Source organism: Temnothorax americanus, unplaced genomic scaffold (assembly GCF_048541705.1).
Source record: "Temnothorax americanus isolate GAGA-0224 unplaced genomic scaffold, ASM4854170v1 Scaffold4, whole genome shotgun sequence".
NCBI classification, from domain to species: Eukaryota; Metazoa; Arthropoda; class Insecta; order Hymenoptera; family Formicidae; genus Temnothorax; species Temnothorax americanus.
Window position 1 is genome coordinate 4,993,323 of NW_027509547.1, and position 22,027 is coordinate 5,015,349.

The window sequence follows — 22,027 nt, forward strand, 5'->3', positions numbered from 1 at the left end:
AAAATTACTTTAGTTTTATAAATACAAATAATTAATCTTTTTTAATTGTTTATTAAATAAATATTTTTTTGAGAAATTTATGTTTTTCATATTTGTTATCGTTCCGTTATTCATTTGATATTTATTTAATATTTTTATATTTGTTTTCAAATACATATTATTATTGATTTTTGTTACGATTATTAAGTTTTAATTTAATAATATTAGCATTTAAATAAGCTCTCTTCTACTCTACGCTTTCATTCATATTTTCTCTCTTCCTTACGCTGCTTTAGTAATGAACCAAAGAACTGGTCAGGCTAAGGCCAAATTTGACCGACGTGGAATGAATATGTATCTTAGCATGCGGTTAGGATGCAGTATTCTATGATAAATGCTACAGCTTCTGATGCGCCACGATCGTATTTCCGTAGGTATTTCCGCTCCGTATACTCGCTGACATGAAGGATGAACTAATTATAACAGTTCATCTCTCTAATTGAAACAGGCAGTTTCGTAAATATTGCATTAAGAGCAACGCACTCTCGTTGACGTGCATGAATTTGATCAATTGAAAGATCACGCGCGGAATACTCCCAGTCGTATTTATTCGAAAATTATTTAGAAATAGCAGCTCGATTTCAACTAGTATGAGCCTGTTTACATCAAAACTGTATTTTCATGATTACCACTATTACAACTCTTACAACTATTACACAACTCTTAATATTAATTTAATTAATTTACTTTATATTTTAATATAAAGTATTTATATTAAGCTTTAATATGTAAAGCAGATTTTAATAAATAATGTATATATATTTGAAAGAATATCCGTTTATTAAGGACAGATAAAAACTATATAAAAATAGAAACAAGAATTAAATATTTATTTTATCTGTTTTACATTTCATTAAAAATAAATCTGTGGAGATTGCTAGCCTCGAAGACACATAATTCGTATTCTTATTTCTTTATGTACATACATACATCTTTATGTACTTCGTACATTACACTAAGAGAAGTGGGATTGAGTCTGGCGCGAAGTATTCTTTCGTATACATAAATGGAAAACGGTGGGGGAAAACTCATGTAAGAATGTATCATATCAGAGAGTTTGCAATATTCACGCAAAATATTGCGAGCGAAGCAAATGTTCATTTCAGAGAGGTAGGTTTTCGATTCAATCGTAAGTTTGTAGAAAATTCATATCTAAACCTTGATTAATTTTAGTTAACCAAAATTGTTATCATTTATACTGCACTTCCAATTTCTCAAAAAGAATAGAGAATATGGCGAGGAAGTTGAAAGATGTAAAGATTGTAAGCTCTCGCGCGATTACAAGTAAGTCGGATTTCCTCTTAAAAGATCTCGTAAAAATCTTTTGTTGCGTACGTCGCGATCGTTCGATATGTCGAGGACGTGAAAATGTCGGTCGAAAGGATTACTCGACTTCTCCTGTCGGCACCACCGCTTCAAGGCTTCGCGCGCGCATGAGAGAACAACCCTTTTTCATATTCATGCCCTCGAGCCAACTTCTACAATCCGCCTCGGCTTAACTCATTCGAGATAATGTGCGTACGTGTGTCCCAAAATTTATGCTAACATTGAACCGGCCGGGGCCGTTTCTCGCCGCTGCCCATTCTTTTAGCGTTTTCTCCGGGAATTTTCCACTTTCATTTTCCGTTATTAATATCTTTCACTCTTTTGTGGCATTTTTCATTTTGAATGACCTGCTACAGTGTGTTTCTTTGAGAGTTTGAATAATTCTTTTCGCGTAATTAAAGAAAGAAGTGAATATGTAATTACAATTATTTTATAATAATTTGCATATAATTTACATGTCTGTTCTCTCTCTCTCTCTCTCTCTCTCTCTCTCTCTCTCTCTCTCTTTAATCTAAATTTATTAAATATATTTAAAATTTTGATTTTCTAACAAAAAACATTTCGGCTTAGAGATTCCTAGACTTTTAAGTTGCAATATATGGAAGGGTAAAAACCATAGTGGTGTAAGTCAAATTTTTAAAAATATTTTCTTATGTGCATAGATGCAATCTGTACAATATATAAATTGCATCTATGCCACATTAACCAGTGTGGTTTTTACCCCTTCATATATACATGAGAGAGAGAGATGCTAGTGAACATATTAGATATAAATATAAATAAAATTAAAAACTTAGATAACTTTATATGGACTTTTTAATCTGAGAATTTGTTCGCCTAATAATCACTGAATTAAAATATTATATAACAGTTTTAATATCTTAATTAGGATGTTATAACAGCAGATAATTAAAACCATGTATAATCCTAGATACAATGTAATATAATTCCCAATAAATTTGGTTATTATATTTATTGAAATTTTGAAATAATTTAAACAATTAACAAATATGGTTTGCTAAAGCATATTTTAGGATGTTTAGTTGTTTCACCGTATTTTTAATGTGTAATCGCAATCATATTATTCTGTGCTATGCGACATATCAGGTGGATGTTAACAAACTTTACGGCGAGCTGTTGCATCAGCTATTAATGCGGACAGAACTTTGTTTACTGCATCGGTTATTCGATAATAACAGACAACCAAGTGTGTTGCCGGATAATCTCCACTAATCAAGCATCATCTCGTTAATTATCGTGAGTGTGAATTTCCGTGAATCAAATTATTCCTGATTTCCCAAAAATGCGGTTATAAACAGGCGAAACAAAAATATTGAGTATTTTTTTAACGTTTATTTTTTTATAACGGTTTGTGTCATCAGCAGTTTCTGTAGTTTTTATGCCGTCTATGTAAAAGCAAATCCGCATGTATGTACATACTACCACACGTCTATCATTCTTTGCAGATTGCTTTTACGTGTTGTCATTGCAATTTATTTAAAATTACAAAATTTATTTAAAGAAAACAATATTATCTGCATTCTTATAAAATTAGCAAAACATTAGGAAGCAAATATGATCTCTGTATTACGGGACACGTACATAATGCGTTTGGTGCACATGACATGAACACTGTATTGGAATTTATAGCGATTCGTTATTGACAAAAGTGGCCCTCCCGGATTTACTGATATCTATCGACTTCATTAGAAATTGAGTCCAATTTAAGTTTCGTCCCGGCTCGATTCCCTCTTCGCCATTGAATTGACAATGCTCCATTGTTGTATACCGAATCTAATCTCGGATCTGCCTCGATGCGAGAAGCATCTAGGTTGGCGTTGGTTTATGTATCGAGGTAAATTCACGTAATCTACACACACACATATCTTACACACACACACACACACACACACACACACACACACACACACACACACACACACACACACACACACACACACACACACACACACACACACACACACACATTTTTGTTTGTTTTTTGCCGTTTCAATGCTAACATTGATCGTATACTTTATATGTTATTTTTTAAAATAATTTTGTTTTTTTTACGCAAAAAAATAACATTCTAATAAGAATAATTTGTTAAACAAAATTTTCCCGATTGCAGTCAGGATTTTATAATTTCGGGACTGGATAAAATAAAGAGGGATAACCTGTGATAATTTTTTATATAAAATTTTAATATAATGAAAAATGTATTAAACAAATTAATATAAATTTAACTAATAACAATAGAACTTTAATATAAATTTAATAATTCTACTTATTATACACATTATAGTTGTTTGCAATTTAGAGAAAATGAGCATTTTTATCAAAATTATATCTATTACAAGATGTGTTTCGAATTTATATTTTAAGAAAACTGTTAATTGCGCAAGAACTCGAAATATCGATCTCGCGAGTTCAAACAAAAGGAAAGAGTGTCAGCAACAGCTGAGTTTTGTCTCCTTTTCATATGCCGCACAAAACTATTGCAGCTTGCTCTTCTTTCTAGCATTTATTTCTTATTTTTATTTTTACTCATGATTCGTTTGCGAGCGCACAGTCGAACTACCAGGAAGATATATTTCCGTGGCTCACTCGACCGACATTCAAAATGAAGAAAAAGGGAAGATCACGGAAACTTATTTAGAACAGCCACAAGAAATACGGACGACGGAGAAACTGTGAAACGAAATAATGAGAGTCAACTGGATCGTATTAGAGGAAGAATTTTGAGTTTAAATGGATATTGTGTATTTTATACTGTCATGTATTTCAGCGAAGGCAAAATTCTTCTATCAATATGCGTCTTTCTATATTATCTATTGATTTTCGTTATTTCATTTACTTTAATAATTTACAGATATAATTACTGTTTAGCAAAACAAATATTAAATTCACTAGTAATATATGATACTAGTGACAAGTAAAATTTGAATAATCATATTTGTTGATATACATTATATCTAATATGTATATAATGAAGAGTTATGCATATTATATAATATTACGAACGCATTGCGTCCGTTAATCGTTTAATAGCATAATTGTTAGTAAAAGAGTGAATTCAAACAGATAGTGTATGAAACTAATAGCTTTTATAAACCTTTTCGTGACAAATTGAGCTCTCAAATTACTGATGCACGTTAGAGGGATCGAATTATATATAGACGTTAGATAGATTACAATAGCAAAATAATATGATCGGTGTAATAAACTAACTTTACGTACGAAATAGTGTTACATTTCCAAAATAAAAAGACAATTTAACGTGAACATGTAAATGCATTATACTAAAAGTATAACAAATGATTATGGGCGGCGGTGCGTGGTTTAGTGGTAGAGCGTCAGACTCTGAGGAACCAGGTTCGAGTCCACTAGAGCCATGTAACATGGAAAAGTTCTTTTCCGAAAAACCGCGCTCCTCCGTGCAATATGCGGAGAAAACTGGGCTCCGTCTTTCGGACGAGACGTTAAACCGTTGGTCCAAAGGAGGAAACAGTAAGGTAATGAATGAATTGGAGGTTAGGATTGGGTACGTTCCATCAAAACGCCCTTTAAGGCCCCTTGTAGTATATAAAGTAAAATTTTTTATCCTTTTTATATAACAAATGATTACATTAAACATATCACGAATTTATACTCTTGAGCTATCTGTTTTATTTTATCTGTTGTTTAAGTTGATGGACGCAATTATTAGCTGCAAGTGTATTTTAATCGAAGCGCATTTTAATTGGGACGAAAAATGTATACATCCATTTGACAGAATTCAGCGGTAATTTGGCATGGGTGAAATTGGAAGGTAGAAATTTCCACAACGTACTATACATTGGATGTGCTACACGCGTTGTACCGTGGAAAATGTCAGAGCTGCATTCTGGCTGGAATTGGAAAATTGGGCGTCCTATGAAATTTTTATACGTACCGATAAAAGTAATTTGCCATTTTATTACTCTGTATGACCGGAACAGAATAAATCGGAATAAACAAATACAGCCGAAAAATCTGCTGCAATATGAAAATTCTAGTTTTCTGAAAGATTAGCTATTAGATATATAAAATATACTAGATGCTATATTATGATATAATTATCTCTTCTGTGACACATACTACACATAATAATGTGTAAAAATTTGTAGATACACGTATTTTTACAAATTGAATATTAAACTGTGATTATTGAATTTTGTAAACGGTTTATTCGATTATCATCAGAAGAGACATTCTTATACAAATTTTTAGATCTATGATTAGATTGAAAAATTATAATTAGTATATAATATCTGACGAGTCTACAAATTTTTAGATTGATAAAGTCATAAATCTCTTATAATTACTAAATATGTATATGAATCCATCGAAATTTATGAATATTTGTGAATTCGTAATTTTTCAGTCTGAGCAACGATACATTTCTATATTTAAATTGTATGCGTAGCGCACACACATAAATACTTGCTGTGCGTGCAATTTTTTTTATTAAAAATTTTAATTATTAAATTGGTTTTTATTAGAATTTTTTTAATTAAATTGGGATGGATGTTATTAACACATAATCATGTTACAAGTTGAAGATGACTCGTCAAACAGAGTAATCAATGATTATTGCCATCATAACTTCGCGAGTTTAGTTTGCAGTGATGTGTCTGCATATTACGTTGCAATAATGTGCAGATGGTTCATCGGTGCATCGTAAGCGGAGCAGAATAAAATAGATTGTCGAGAAAAAAGATTGTGAGGATTCCTTCAAATTGTCGACGAGCGTCGTCTACACTTTTATTCGTCTTCGCCGTGCCACAATCGCCATTAATGGCTAAGCATCTCTCGACCTGGAAACTCCGGCTTGCAAGACTGGGAGATATTACCGCGGAAGGAAAATTTTTCAGAAACCTTTAATCGTGCGATATTAACGATCGGAATTCCTTTTAAATGCAGTCGTGACTTATAAAAGTATCGCTTTCGGCGCGCAAAAGGAGTGAAAAAAAATGAACAGAGAAAGAAAGCGAGAGAGAGAGAGAGAGAGAGAGAGAGAGAGAGAGAGAAAGAGAAAGAGAAAGAGTAGAAGGAAAAAAAAAATTTATATATTGTGTTCTCAGTTAAATCTTCTAGAACAAATAGACATAATTACGCGAGCTAAAAACAAGATTAAACTAAAAAAGATTAACTGCTTGTGTTAAAAATAATGATTTAATTATTTAATTTTTTAGTTATAAGGAAAGATAATCTCTCTTAATGATTTTAGTTAAGATTACGGTTATTTAATTTTAATGCTGTTAATGGTGTTGTATAATATTACAGCGACATAACAGAAATAGGATAGAGCAATTTTAATATCGCGAATATTGAAATAAATGGCGGAAAAGTTTGAAGCTTACTCTGCTGAATTTCGCAGTGCTAGCTATTTTGAAAGTTATTGTTGAAAAGTCACATTTTAAAATACTTGCGATGCGACATTATTAATCTCAAATATTTTCTCCAGCTTTGTTGCAAGTTGAAAAATTCATATTTTTTTGCTGATACGAAAACAGAAATTAGGAAGATTAGAAATTTATATAGATTGTCATATGAAATAATCATAATTTTTTAATAAGAAAATTTATAAAGATCTTTCAGTGTAAGAAAACCTTTCTATTATCATTTATTGGTGAAATTTTAATTATTCGCAAAGTTTAATTGATTTTGAAATATAACAAAAAGTTAATGTTATAAATGTTGGTGTATTTTCTATCATAGTATTCGCTGTTAAAATTTTAGAATAAATTATAACAGAAGAATTCAAAGTTAGTAATAGTAAGACGTATTAATCTATTAATATTATATTACAAAAAATGAATTTTTTTTATAAGTTAACAACATGCATTAAATGAAAAGTTCAAAATCTTTTTGAAAGTACTCTAATAATAGTAATAATACAAGATGATGACGATGAATACGGGGATTTCAGATTACGTCTTCACGAACCAGATAGTTAATGAAAATTTTCCATTAGGCACTGTGTGTGCTAGCACTATTATTCTGCACGCCCTCATAGCGCCGTCTATCAATGCCATTTACGTCGGTATACGACTATTTGCTGCGGGAACGAAATCGATAATCCGATTTCATTATCACATCGTAGAAACCAGCTACGGTTCTATTAACTAGCATGCATGTCAATCCCATAAATATACGGTAGCGCGCACAATGGCATAAAATTATGCTGTCGAGAGTTTGATTTCGAAGTAGTGCATTTCATTTCATGCTTTTTGTTTTCGTTAATTGCAGATTGGTCGATAAAACGATAAAAATGCCATTTTTTCTACCTTTATTTTACTTTATTAAACTTATTTCACTTTTATATATATATATATATATATATATATAACATTTTTTTTTAATTTGTATTATAACTGGTTGAATAAAAGACTGTATATAGTTTTAATATTATATTTGATTTCTATACTCAATTTTTTTATAATATCAAATAATATTAATGACATATTAAAAAGGTATTCAAATAAGTTAGAGTTTAACGGTTTGACAGGTTATGTCGGGTTAAAGTCGGGTAAAAAGTTAATTTTTAAACTCTTAACCCAAAGATTAATGTGATAGGTTAATGAGACACTTATGTATTTTGCATAACCTTAAAGAGTAGCGCGCCCAAAGTTAATTAATTAACTTTTTACTCGACTTTAACCCGACATAACCTGTCAAACCGTTAAACTTTAACTTATTTGAATACCCCTATTGATTTGCATAGACTTTATCTTATCTGTTTATCTTATGGCCAGATAACCAATAAATAAGGTATTTTTTTTATAAATATCAAATATTTTTATGCGCTTGAGCGATATTTCAAAAATACGGCATGCTTATAGCTCGAAGCTACCAATTAGATTTGTAATGGCTTACAAATTGAGAATAATTTCTAACAATAAGTTAAACCACTTTCGATGCTTTCGGCTTAGATTGCAATGCGTTTTTGTTTTGCAAAAAGTGAAAACAATTTTAATAACTGAGCAGGTTTGCACATCCGAGCGTTCAATATCAAATTTCGGTAAAACCGATGAAATATCTCTTGCCAGAAATATATCGATAAATAATAAAAAAACGAAAAATTTTGTTTAACCCGTCCGTTTATTTTTTTTTTTCGAAAATACGCAGTTTATCTGTAGATCTGTGAATCCACTAATTTATGGCAACTAAATTTACAAGGCAGTGATAAATCTACAAAGTTAAATTATAAACTAGCTAATACTTTTGGCGTCTTTAATTTCATATTTATATGTAAATATAAAAAAATACTTTACACAGATTATAAAATTGTTTTCATTGTTACTAACAAAAAATTTTAATGGATTGCTGTAGCATTGAAATCGCTAAAAACCAAACTCGTTTCTTCTGTTATTTATAAATGGAAAATTAATCCAGACATAATTTTTGTATTTTATTTGAGATTTTGTTGGATAAAATACATGGAGGGAACACATCTCAAGTTGACAGCAATCATGGAGAAATTCTTGCGCGATAAAGTTTAATATCTTATTGCGTGACAGTCGCGAATGAATGTAAAGTACACTGGCGACATTTTTGCACGTAATTCTCATGGAAATTACAATCACGCGAGTAACGTGCATCGCGCTAGGGTCTCCCGTAAGCAGACGGCCTCAGTATTAACCCGAGATGACGTTGTATGTGTGATGTTAACACAATCATCGTGTCGTCTATACTCTATGTATGATATTCTAACACGCTCAATAACGCCGATATCACTGTAAATCCAAGTATGTTATTTCTACACGCATAAATGTTTAAAGATGATACATTTGACTGAAGCTCGTTTTACATGTTTTGTTACGTGTTAAATCAACACGTTTAATCGTATTAATACGTTTAATCGTGTTAAATGACGTCATTTAAAACGGCAAGAAATGTGTAAGAAGAGATTCAGTTAAAATAACACACTTGGATTTGCAGTGATAATCCAGTAAAAAATTTAATGAAAGACCCAGAAACTCAAATATGATTTACGATTATCCAGTAATAACGATGTTAGAAATTATATAGTGGAAAATTATTTTTATATGTACTGTACATCTATACATATTCCACAGTGTACACTGAACACATTATATTATTGCGAATAGTAGAACACATACACATATGCAATTTTATTATTAAATAGAAATTGCTGTGAAAAAAAGAACGGGTAAAATTTTTATTTAAAATGCATTCATGAAAAATAATTATTTTTTAAAATTTCAATTTTAATTTAAATTAATATTTATTTTTTTAATAATTACAATTTACAATTTTTAAATTACTCAAAATGGCATTTGTTTTTTTTTAAAGTAAATTTACAGTTTAAAAACTAGTTTTCGGTAAAATGTTTAAATTTTACCATTTATCTTTTTCTGTTTATGCAATATACATATATGTATAGAGAAGTTACCAAAATATCTGACATCAATTTTAATGACTGATGCTTTGATCCTTCTTGTTGAACGAACATTGAGATTTATTACAGAATTGATCAAAGTTGAGATATTTTCTAGCAGAATACATTCCGCAGAAAAGCTTTTTAGTTGAAGATGTGATCAAGATCTAATATTTTAATGTGTCCAAAAAATACACTCATTAAAATAGATAAGATATTACATTAACATAAGTTACTGCCAATTTTTATATAATCTCAGAAAAGCTATTTTTTCATAAACTTTTGATTAACACATACAATAATTGCGTATTTCGAAAAATGACAATTACTAGTTAATCAAACACAAACGCTAAAGAATAGGATAAATAAGAAGATTTCTTACGATTTATTCGATCATTTGATTTCTAAGCGAAATAAGTGAATCAAGCTTATTGAACATTGATATAATCAGGCTATCCTCTCTGGAATTCTCTTGATCTTCGTAACCTAGAATCGACAATTGGGGTCTCTGGGTCTCTCATCGAAGTTTCGTCCGTCCTCTCTCTTTCTCTCTCTCTCTCTCTCTTTCTCTTTCTCTCTCTCTCTCTCTCTCTCTCTCTCTCTCTCTCTCTCTCTCTCTCTCCTCTAGCTTCCCTCTTCATTTCATCCCCGTGTAGTGTGAACGCACCCGTACGCGCGCAGGGTACGGTATGGAAGCAGCAGCAGCAGGTATATACCCGGCCTGGCAAGAGCGTAGGTGAGCTAAAACAGATCGATGGACGTGCTGCGCACGCAAGTACCTCCGGTTGTACCCCTGCGGGGGTAGGAAACAGCGCGCCACGAACCTTGGTGGGTAGGGCGGCATCGAGAAATAGCTGGTGGGAGTCATTGAAGAGGGTGGAAGGACTAGAGGGACACCGCAGGAGAGAGGGAAATCTAGAAACGTGGAAGGAGGAGAAGCCGTGTTGGAAAAACAGGAGGGTTGAACGTGAGGAAGGAAGCAAGGCGATATTGAGAAATAGAGAGGGTAAATCAGGGCGGGAGATGCGTGATGTGGTGTCTAGAATGAAAGAAAAAGAGAAACGGAAAAGAAAGGAGGATGGTGTTGCTGGCAAGGAGGTTTCAAGAAAGAGAGATGGCTGAGGAAAGTAGGGGTGCGCTTCGACGCAGCGGACAGGAGAGAGACGGTAATATAGTGCCTCAATGACAGAAAGGGAAAGATACTATAAACGGTAAAGACGGAGAAGTTTCTGTGGAGGAAGCGAAAAATAAGGCGGATGACGGGAATCAAAACGAGACGGATAGCCCGAATTCTGAACGAGAGCGAAATGGGTGACATGCGAGGAGGGGGGAAACTATCTGGGAGGGAGAGAGATGCGCCGGGCTGAAACCGGGAGGGTGCAACTGGTGAAAGTGGAAGGAGTGGGACGCGAGCGGCTGGGGGTAGAGGGAGAGAGGCACGCGACGACATCTCACCTGTTTATCAACCCGCCAGTCTGGTTTACGCGCCCGGTCATCCGCCGACTCTACAAGTGGCTATTCCACTTCGAACTCGAGCTCGTTCGCCTAACTCTTTAACCGCGATTTATTTTGAAAAGACGTCGGAAATATTTGTAGATCGCGAAAATACGTGCGGTAACATTCGAAAGACGATACGTCGTGTTACGATTTGCTTCAACGCGGATCTTGCTTCTCGATCGCTCCTTCTCGCCATCATCGTCAAAAGTCTGCGTGACGGTGAGTAATCGGATTCGCGTTCGATCTTAGTGTGAACTAGGTCATCACCATTAAATCGCGCGGTCGCTTCCGATCTCCGGATCAGATGGCATAAAGCTCCATTCGGAATTCGAGACGCGCGCGCGCGCGCGCGCGTTCGCTCCGATTTGTGTTGCAGCGTGTTAATTGTATACATTTAGAAACTCTGGAAATTTTGTGTGTAATTGTTGCAATTGTTTATCTCGTTACGGCGCAACGTTAATCGCGAATGGTAAATTAAATTAAAATTAATATTGAAAGAGATTGAAATTTAATAATGCATTGTGGTGATAGTGATCAATGTCTCGGTTGATTGTTTTCTGCTTCCTCTACTGTCTTTAAAAAAAATATATTTTGTGGAATTTGATGAATTTATGTGATAAAGAAAAAATCTTTAGAAATGGGAAACACACATACTTTATTAGCAGCTGACACGTCATCTAGTTTTACTATTTGCTCGACAAAACTCACGTTTATTTAACTAGAGCAAACACTAATAGAAAAAGTTGTAATCAAGTTTGCCTTTGTGTTCCTGCAGTTATTTAACTTGTTAAATAAAGCGAGTGGGACAAGATATATAAAAATCGCAATAATGTAACAATAATAATTGACAGAATATCTTTCGATAATTTTTTGTTAGTTATGGGACAGCATTTTGCAACAGAAATCACAGTTTGAACAGTGTCACAATAATGACGGATATTGGTTAAACGTGACAGTTAATGGTTATATTAATGTAAATCCTATCTTGGTGAGACATAAACGCGATCGAACGGCATAACAAGTAGTCAGAATCAGCATACTGTCGGACATGTCAAAGATTATCGCTCTATCTGAATTGCTGTTCGTGGGTCGATGAACAGATAATGTTTCTCGACGGGTGGGAGTGCCAAGGCAATATGAGTATAGACGCGGCTTGCGGCTTCTTTCGTAATATACTGCCTAGTGTTTGTTACCATGTTGTCTGCTCAGTGAGTTTGGTATGTCTTACCACCACAGATTTTCATGATAAGCATATTATATATATAAAATATTATATGTGATATATAATATATTAAATAAGATTATATTTTTATAGTGTGTCGAATTGCGCACTTCTCACTTTATAACCTAACCATACTGTACCGATCCTGACTCAGAATCGGGTGGTCAGGTTCGCTTATATTGTTATCTAGCTATTTATACTATTTAAAACTGTATACTAGGTAATATTCATTTTTACAAACATTTTAAAAAGTTTGATATAGCGCTAAAGTACCATTAACATTCAGGCTCCGATCACTGGATGGATCATCACTGTAACATTTAACGTGTTAAAACAATTTTTATGAATATTTATTTAATAGAAACCCAATAAGAGAGAGAGAGAAAGAGAAAATGTTTACTCATTAAAAATTTTTATTTTGACATCCGTATTAAGAGTCTATGCTATATAAACACATTAGTTTGTAAAATTATAAATAATTAGATATAAATTTTGCGCATATAAATTGATAAAACATCTTGTCTTTTAATTAAATATAGTTATACAATTTTTAAGAATTTTTAATTTTTTATCTACAATTAAAGAATTATAGTACAGTCATTTGGTAGTTTTGCCTGGAAAGTTTTCCGGGAGTTTTGAAAATTGGTAGATTTATATATTTCAATGTGCTCTTTCCGAATTTCAACTTTGCCACCTCGTATCTTTGCCGCTCGCGCCGCCATATTGGAAAAATGGCGCCTAAAAGCAGTTTTTTGACAATATCTCCTTCCCGACTCATTCCACGATAAAAACGTTTATATACAAAATAAAACTAGAGAAAATTTCCTACAATTTATGTAATAACCATTTTTTTCGTAAAATTAATAGTTTTGGCGTACGAGCGCCGCAAAATGTAGTTCAACACGCGTTTTGGCCTAAAAACTCATTTCCACACCACCTTGAGGTAGAGTAAGCGGCGCGTTTTTTTTACCGTGGTATCCCCAATAAGCTTAGTCCACATGCAATTCACTATTCTAAAATTTAGCGCATTCTTCTTCGCTTCGCTGTTCTTGATGGATATTGTTTGTCAAATGTTAAACAAGAACGAAATGATGCTCGCGAGCATTGTGAGCGATAAGTGGAACGCAGCCCAGATGTTGCGAGTTCATCGTCATTAGTCTATCGTTCGTCTATCAGAACTCCGGCGAGAACTGCCGATTTTTGAAAAAAAAAACCAAAAAAAATTATTTTTTTGGGACTTATGAAATTTTGCAGAACTCCGGCGAGAACTGCCAATTTAAAAAAAAAAAAAAAAAAATACTTTTTGGGACTTATGAAATTTTGCAGAACTCCGGCGAGAACTGCCGATTTTTAAAAAAAAAAAAAAAAAAAAAAACTTTTTGGGACTTATGAAATTTTGCAGAACTCCGGCGAGAACTGCCGATTTAAAAAAAAAAAAAATATTTTTTGGGACTTATGAAATTTTGCAGAACTCCGGCGAGAACTGCCAATTTTTGAAAAAAAAAAAAAAATACTTTTTGGGAATTATGAAATTTTGCAGAACTCCGGCAAGAACTGCCGATTTTTGTTAAAAAAAAAAAGTATTTTTTGGGACTTATGAAATTTTGCAGAACTCCGGCGAGAACTGCCAATTCTTGAAAAAAAAAAAATACTCTTTGGGACTTATGAAATTTTGCAGAACTCCGGCGAGAACTGCCGATTTTTGAAAAAAAAAATACTTTTTGGGACTTATGAAATTTTGCAGAACTCCGGCAAGAACTGCCAAATTTTGAAAAAAAAAATACTTTTTGAAATTTATGAAATTTTGCAGAATCTATCGTTCTAAATTTCGATCAGTACTAATGACGAACTCGCACCTGGTCCATCAAGAACAGCGAAGCGAAGAAGAATGCGCTAAATTTTAAAATAGTAAATTACATGTGGACTAGGCCTACTGGGGATACCACGGTAAAAAAAACGCGCCGCTTACTCTACCTCAAGGTGGTGTGGAAATGAGTTTTTAGGCCAAAACGCGTGTTGAACTACATTTTGCGGCGCTCGTACGCCAAAACTATTAATTTTACGAAAAAAATGGTTATTACATAAATTGTAGGAAATTTTCTCTAGTTTTATTTTGTATATAAATGTTTTTATCGTGGGATGAGTCGGAAAGGAGATATTGTCAAAAAACTGCTTTTAGGCGCCATTTTTCCAATATGGCGGCGCGAGCGGCAAAGATACGAGGTGGCAAAGTTGAAATTCGGAAAGAGCACATCAAAATATATAAATCTACCAATTTTCAAAACTCCCGGAAAACTTTCCAGGTAACCGCTTCTTTTGCGACCAAATGACTGTACTATTATAAGAAAAGATAAACAAGAAAAAATTATATAATTAAATTAAAATGCATAAATTTTTTTAAATATATTTTTCTGTATGCTACGTACAGATTTTACAAATATGCATAAGATTATTTATATTAGTATAATTTATATGCGTATCTTCGCGCGACATATCGACAAACAACTACAACGAAAGATAACGGAAAATTAAATAATATTCCGTATGTTATATATTCTGAAAGTTTTATATTTTACGTATATTTTACGACTCATTTATTTAATTTTTTTTTAAGTTGAAAAATGCATTAATTCTCGATAGCATAATTTTCATATAAATTGGAATATTAAGTAAAGTTTTTTTCTTAGTATATCAACAAATTATTCAAGAAATAAATTTTGAATGAGCGCATAAAATATTATATTTACTTTTTAAGTATTCAGATTCAGTGAGATAGTAAGACGATTCATGTGCAATTCGCGACTTTGAATTTAGAATCGAAGGATGAGAATTATTTATTTTTAACAATAACCTTTCACTATCTTTTGTTTGACGATATGTTGCGAAGATGCACAGATAAATTATGCTGAAAAGTCTTAGAGAATATCAAGTAAAAATACGTGGAAGCCTCAGGATCTTGGAAGGATTCATCAGAAATTCATCTTCGACTGCAACACGGTGGAAAACTGATGAGACGCATTCGCGAAAAGATTTTCCTTCGCTCAATTTAACTAAGCAAAACACACTCGTTGATTTGATGTACTCGGTTCTGCGGAACCTGTTTGTCGTATTTCTAGAGTTTCGTAAAAAAAAAAAGGAATGCTGAATCGAGCGAAATAAATTCTGCTATCAGGCTCGGGTTTAACGCCAGAATTTCGTCTCGACTTTCAATTTGACCATATTTAACTCGCCTCTGGAGATCTAGAGTCGCGTTGTCAATCTTTATTCAGGTTTGTTCTCTGAAAAATGATGTTTGATTTAGGAGCCTAGGGATGACCCAATAGCTGATGGTAAAGCTCGAAAGTTCGTAGGGAGAACGGAATGCGACCCTTCTTTATCCTTCTTTTCTTGGAGTTATTTTCAACATATCGAGGCGTTTTCTCTAAGTTTATATTTGGCCAGATAAATAAAGTGAAATCGTAAGCGATGATGTAAATAGTTCATAAAATGATAATATATTTATTTGAAACTCATTGCTTAATGTGAATATGTTATGATATGCATTTTATACTGTATTATAGTATATATGACATAATAGTTATATTACAATATAAAATTTTTTTAACTATATATGATGATTTTTTAAATATTTATCTAAAAATTGATATAATGATATAGTCGGTTAAGTTGTGATATAATAAATTACAATTAGAACACCCCACGTATAGATGTATTTTAGGTAATTTCAATATATCTAACATATAAATCGAATATATCTTTGTTTTTGGACTGTAAGTTCGATTCGTCAGTAAGTTTGTCTTAAAACATAATTACAATTGTGTGCATTGCAATTAATGTCTAATTTCGTTATCAAACTTCCCTCGCAAGCTTACGATACACATGTCTGGATACGCGCATATATCGTCACATATACATATGTATTATGTTGTTTTCATCCTTTAATATCGCGCAAGGTGAGGATGTCGTCTACGAGAGTGTGAAAATGCTCACATGGCTATTCTTGGTCATTTCATAGTTATCCTAGTATTTATCTTGTCTAATCCAAACTAGACTTTGCTCGTTTGCTCATAACTTCCGCGGAGATGACAGCTTCTGTTGTATCTTCGGATCATCCTCTTGAAATTCAAAATCTATATTGAAATCTACAAATTTGCGTAAAAATAATTAAATTTTAATATATAAATATGTCATATATACATATACTGACATAAAAACAATTTTTATGTTAAGTGATAATAATTTTAAGATTTATACATTTTTATGTATCTAACATTTAGAATGAATACCATTGAAGTTGTTCCACGATTTTAACTCTTGATTTAATACACTTTTTCTTCATACCTCGGTCGAAAGTACGTACTTTCGTCCCTAATAGCAGGGACGAAAGTTTAACATTTACTCCCTGTGAGAAGTACACGCGCGCCCTCTATAACCTTAAACCTTAACGCCCTTTAACCTTAAAAATAGTCATCAATATTGTTCTGTCTCGTCAGTTAATTTAATATTAAAATATTATTAAAGTCAATTCAATAATCTAGCAAAAATGAACAATATGTCATCTGATGAATCCGTAGACGAGGAAGAAGTTATACGAAATTTCGATGCAGAAGCGCGATTGATAATAAATACAGATACGTTGCCAAAGAAGTCTGTTGATCGATACAATCTATTTTTGATAGAATAGAATTAATTTATTTTTACAAAATATGACAAGACTTGACTCTTCGAATGTATTTGATGCTTGTAGTGGGTGCGTTCCTTTTGGGCGCTCACGCGCTGTAAGCATCGCTCTATCTTCGTTTGATATTCGATGTGCAACGAAGATAGAATGATGCTTACAGCAGCTTATAGCACGTGAGCGCCCAAAAGGAACGCAGCCAGTGTAATATACTATTATTTGGCTGTTCTTAAAATTGCCTTAAAAATTTATTCACAAAAATATAAGTATTTTGACGAATTATATGTTTCAATTCGACAAACCTATATTCAAAAGAGAAGGTTTGTACTTCAAGACACATGCAGAGATTTTTTATTAACAACAAATAATTTCCATAAATTATTTCATAAAATATCGCGTGATTATCGGATTGCGTAACATTGTATCACAAACTGGTCGTAGGTTAAATTTTCGCGAAGTTGAAGTCTGCTCCGAATTCTACTGAAAACTCTACCATCGATGGTCGGCTGATGACGCTTTGAGGTCTGCAAAATTGAAGCTAATTTACGTAAAGTGCATTATAAATATGCGACATGACCTACCACTCTATCGCTCTATTGAAGTACATAATGGTGAACAATAGCCGCTATGCGTATGTCACGGAAGACTCATAGAATCTAATTTCTCTCGCTTTCTCTCTTTTCCTCTCCCTTTTTCCCCCCTCTTTCTCTCTCTTTCTCCCCCTCTTTTTCTGTCTTTTTCTCTTTCTCTTTTTTTTTCGGTTGAGCTTTTTGAGCCTCAAAACAATTTCTGTACATGCCGCGCTCGAAACGAACTGTGGTCTGTTCTTCCCATCTTTATTACGGTCATCCGTAGCAAAATAGGGAGAAAGAGAAAAAGAGAGGCGAGAGAGAAGAAGACTCCGATGTTGCGAACATGATGGCTGGATAATGGGAAGCAGCGTGAAAGAGGTCTGCCACGTATAAAAATCCAGAGAAATCTTTCCGGCAGTCGCGTTAATTTTCCTCAATATTTTTTAGTCGTTATATCGCTTTCTCGTAGACAATGTTGCGTCGTAATAATGCTCGTAGCATGGATGTAACAATACGATATTTCAGAATTCTCATGAAGGAGATCCTTGGGGAATTGCGCTCGAGTTATTCAACGTCGAGGATACTGCCGTCGATAGAGTGTATCTCTAATGGGAAATTGTTTTGTCCTTCAACAGATTACTCGACTATTTCGTAAAATTAATGCTGCACGTTTAAAAGCTGTGAATAACTTGTATTAAATTGCTAGATGTATACGTAGACTTTAAAATATTACGAATGACAAGGAATTGTATAAAAGTCAATGTATTCTTAATTTTAACAAAAGGCTTGATTGAATCTGAATTTATACTACAAATAACATATTAAGAAATTGTTGAAATAATATATTTTTAAATTGTTATTCTATTAAGATCATTGTTTGCAAAGTGTAGAAATTAAAATTTAGTGTTTTTTTTATTAGAGAACATACATGATCAAATATTTTTAAAAATAATTATAATCAAATTTTTACTGTGCGTATATATGTACTTACAAATTAAAAAAATTTTTTTTCTATAAGTTTGCAGTCATGAATAAGTTATTGTGCACGTTATATAAATTTTCTATATCCGATACATTTGTTTTTAATTAACAACAATAACATCAAATATATTTGAGATTCAGTTTCATCGCGCTGGTTTTATTAAAATGTCCCAGTTCTTCAAACTTTGATCATTCAAGATTAAATATTAATGCCGTTCAAAATTCTTGCGTGTGTACATGTGTGGATGAAAACCAATTCTCGTTTTCAAATATCTCGTGGGAATATTTTGAAAAAAATTCGAAAAAGCGAACCAAATATATTAATTAAATCAGATTTGTATAAATTCAGAAACGATCCGAATGAAAGAAACATCGCGTTATATACAATATATCACAAAAGTTGACATTATGTTCGTTCAATTATTACTCAATTATTATACCATCGGTCTTCACGCGATCTAGTATAAAACTTATTATGGCTTGAAGTCTTTACACGAAATCTGGCTTATCGCCACTACCAAATAATCGTATATTTAAAGCATGCGGGTGCGGCGAGTATCTGGTTGCATTAATTAATGTAATTAACAGGCTGCTTGGCGACGACGGAGAGTTGCGCCGGGTAAATTCCGGCGCGATGCCGCGTAATCGACAGACGTCGTTCCTGATGCATGGCCTGCATCAATGATACGCTAATAATTATAATAATCATAATTACAATCGTATAGAGCCGGAGGCCGGTAAACCACATTCGTTATTGGCGCACGATTGACTTGTATACGCCGTTAACGTATTCGTGATTGACGGTGAATTCCACGCAGCTTGCGGCTATCGACAGAAATCAGTTGATAATGCAACCGAATTGGACTTGCGGATCACAACAGATTTCCATATTATTTGTTTATTTGAAAAAATTATTTAGAATATTGATAACTTGCACGTTCAAATAATATTGTCCCATATTGTTATCTTCAAAAACGAAATGCGTGTTTAAATATTCAATGTCTATATATTCTGTTATACGGAAGGAATATTTATTTATATTTAAATAATATATCCCGATGCTCAAACCATTTGCGACTTATATATACACACATATATGCATATATATTAAATCAGTAGGGTAATCGCAATAGGTTTGTCTCGATGACCTTTTGTGTAATTAAGAGATATGCGTGTAATTAATCAGCACTCACGAACGACAGTTCGCAGCAAGAAGTTCTGTAAATTTGGATTTGCGAACGTCACGTGAGATTTGTGGATACGATAACATGATTCGCATGGGAAACTATAAAAGAACTATCGCAAGTTAATGATCTGCATACGAAATGAGTGCTGACGTTAAAATGGATGATTAAATAAAGATTAGACTCACTCATTGTTAAAATTTCCCTGTCATATTTACTATGATGGATACTTTCTCTGTTTGCTCATTATAATTTACATTTTCTCAGTAAAAGCATATTTAGTTTTAGATTATCTGATAAAATGGTTGAGTGATTGCTTTTTTTGTTTCTATTAATTATGACATAAATGAGAAGCTGCTAATATAAATTTTTTATATTTTATTTTAATATTTTTTATACAGTATTTTTGCAAAAAATTAGATCTTATAATTAAATTCTCTAAATTAAATTTAATTAACTTAAATTTTTTTAGAAAACTTTTAAAATATGTAGATACAATTGCATAAAATAATATAGTGAGAAATTCAAATTTTGTTTTACAATTAATTAATAAAAAGTTTGTTTTGAATATAACGAATAATCTATTTTAGGGCATTTATTTGAGAATTTAATGTGGCAAATAAACTTGTTTATAAAACTGAAATTCGTGCGAACAATTCTCTTTAATAAAAGTGTTGAATATACGACCACGAGCCACGCTGAACGCGACCCGATGAATAATGTATAAATTCAATTCACGCCTATCGCGCGTAATTAATCTCGACGCTTAATTGAAGCAGAATTGATACGTTCCGTTCGTGGGCGTTGGTGATTTTCGTAGCTTTCTTTGTATGGTATTTCATTCTCTCTATTTTTTCTTATTTTTGTTGGAGTCAAAGATCAGTTAATTTACATCGGTTTTGAGGCGGTTACGGTGGTAGAGCTATTAGGAAGCCGACGATTTTTATGTATAAAACGATAGTGACGAAAAATTGAATACAACTTTCCACCCTATATAGTCGAGAGCTTTTTATCACTTTTTTGGTCAACACTGGTATTCTACTTCTCCCGGAGTTTTCCTTTTTAATTTTTCTTTCCTTACACTATATCATTGAGAACGTTCGTGGCGCGTGCTATTTTTTGCGCTTGTGGTTTAATTCCACCAATTGTGTTATTTTTAATATTTTTAATATATGTATAGTATACGATTTTATTAAAAAGTATAATTTTATTTTACTAATTGTGTCCGCTTCTGGTTTTTTTTCTGCGGTCATATACGCCCATTTACGTCAGCAAAATGGAATTATAACAATGATATGAGGAAAGTTTGTATTCATATATGTATAATCTAAAAATTGCAAGATAGTCATGTTTAATCAGTTTTAACCTTTGCAATAATATAATGCACGTTTAATATATTATTATGCGAGTGAATCGTTATATTTTTATCCTTATTCGAATTTACAATTTAATCAGATTATATATTTGATTAAGTCTGAGCGAATATAAAATTCGTGATTAAATTAAATTAAATTAAAAAATTTGAGATAAAATATTTAATAATCAAGTTATATAAAAATTGAACAATAAATCAGTGAAATTCCCAATTTCATTAAATAATCCAATTTCATTAACTATCCAGCACTATAGAACATTAAAATTACAAATTAAAAAATGATTGTGTCATATATTATTGTACTTGGATGTTATCGGGCGTTGATCCAAATGTAAGAGAATGCGATTCACAATGCCACTCCTTGCACAATAGCTGTCTGGTTATACGTTGACTTGAACTACTGGCGCAATTTATTACCCGTAGCGCGCTTCCTGAAGCGTTTCTTTTATTAGCGTGCAATGTGTCGTAGTGACCGGCTTCTAACACCGGTTATATACCTCCACTGGTATGCGGAATACGTGATTCTGCGGTAGACAAATTGCTCGAGCGTTTCGGTATCGCATGTCGAAAAGCGTTTTATTGTGCATTTTGTGAATTAATTGTATTTTCCTTAGCATTTATTCATTTCATTCACGTTGTAAATCTTCGTGTGGGTTATCTCTGAGATTCTCCTTGCGGCAAAATTTGTGATTAATATTCGCAAGTAATGGTATAGGAATAAATACTTG

At 32.7% G+C, this 22,027-nt stretch overlaps 1 protein-coding gene across 3 annotated transcripts in view; it reads left to right on the plus strand.

Moving 5' to 3' along the window:
* Positions 1 to 11,202: 11,202 nt before the first annotated feature.
* Unc-13-4a (BAI1 associated protein 3) overlaps positions 11,203 to 22,027 on the plus strand; it is a 76,480-nt gene continuing 65,655 nt past the window's right edge. For all 3 annotated transcript variants that reach the window (XM_077415889.1, XM_077415890.1, XM_077415891.1), the window contains exon 1: positions 11,203 to 11,506. The gene's annotated coding sequence lies outside the window, so the exon portion shown is untranslated. The remainder of the gene's footprint in view (positions 11,507 to 22,027) is intronic.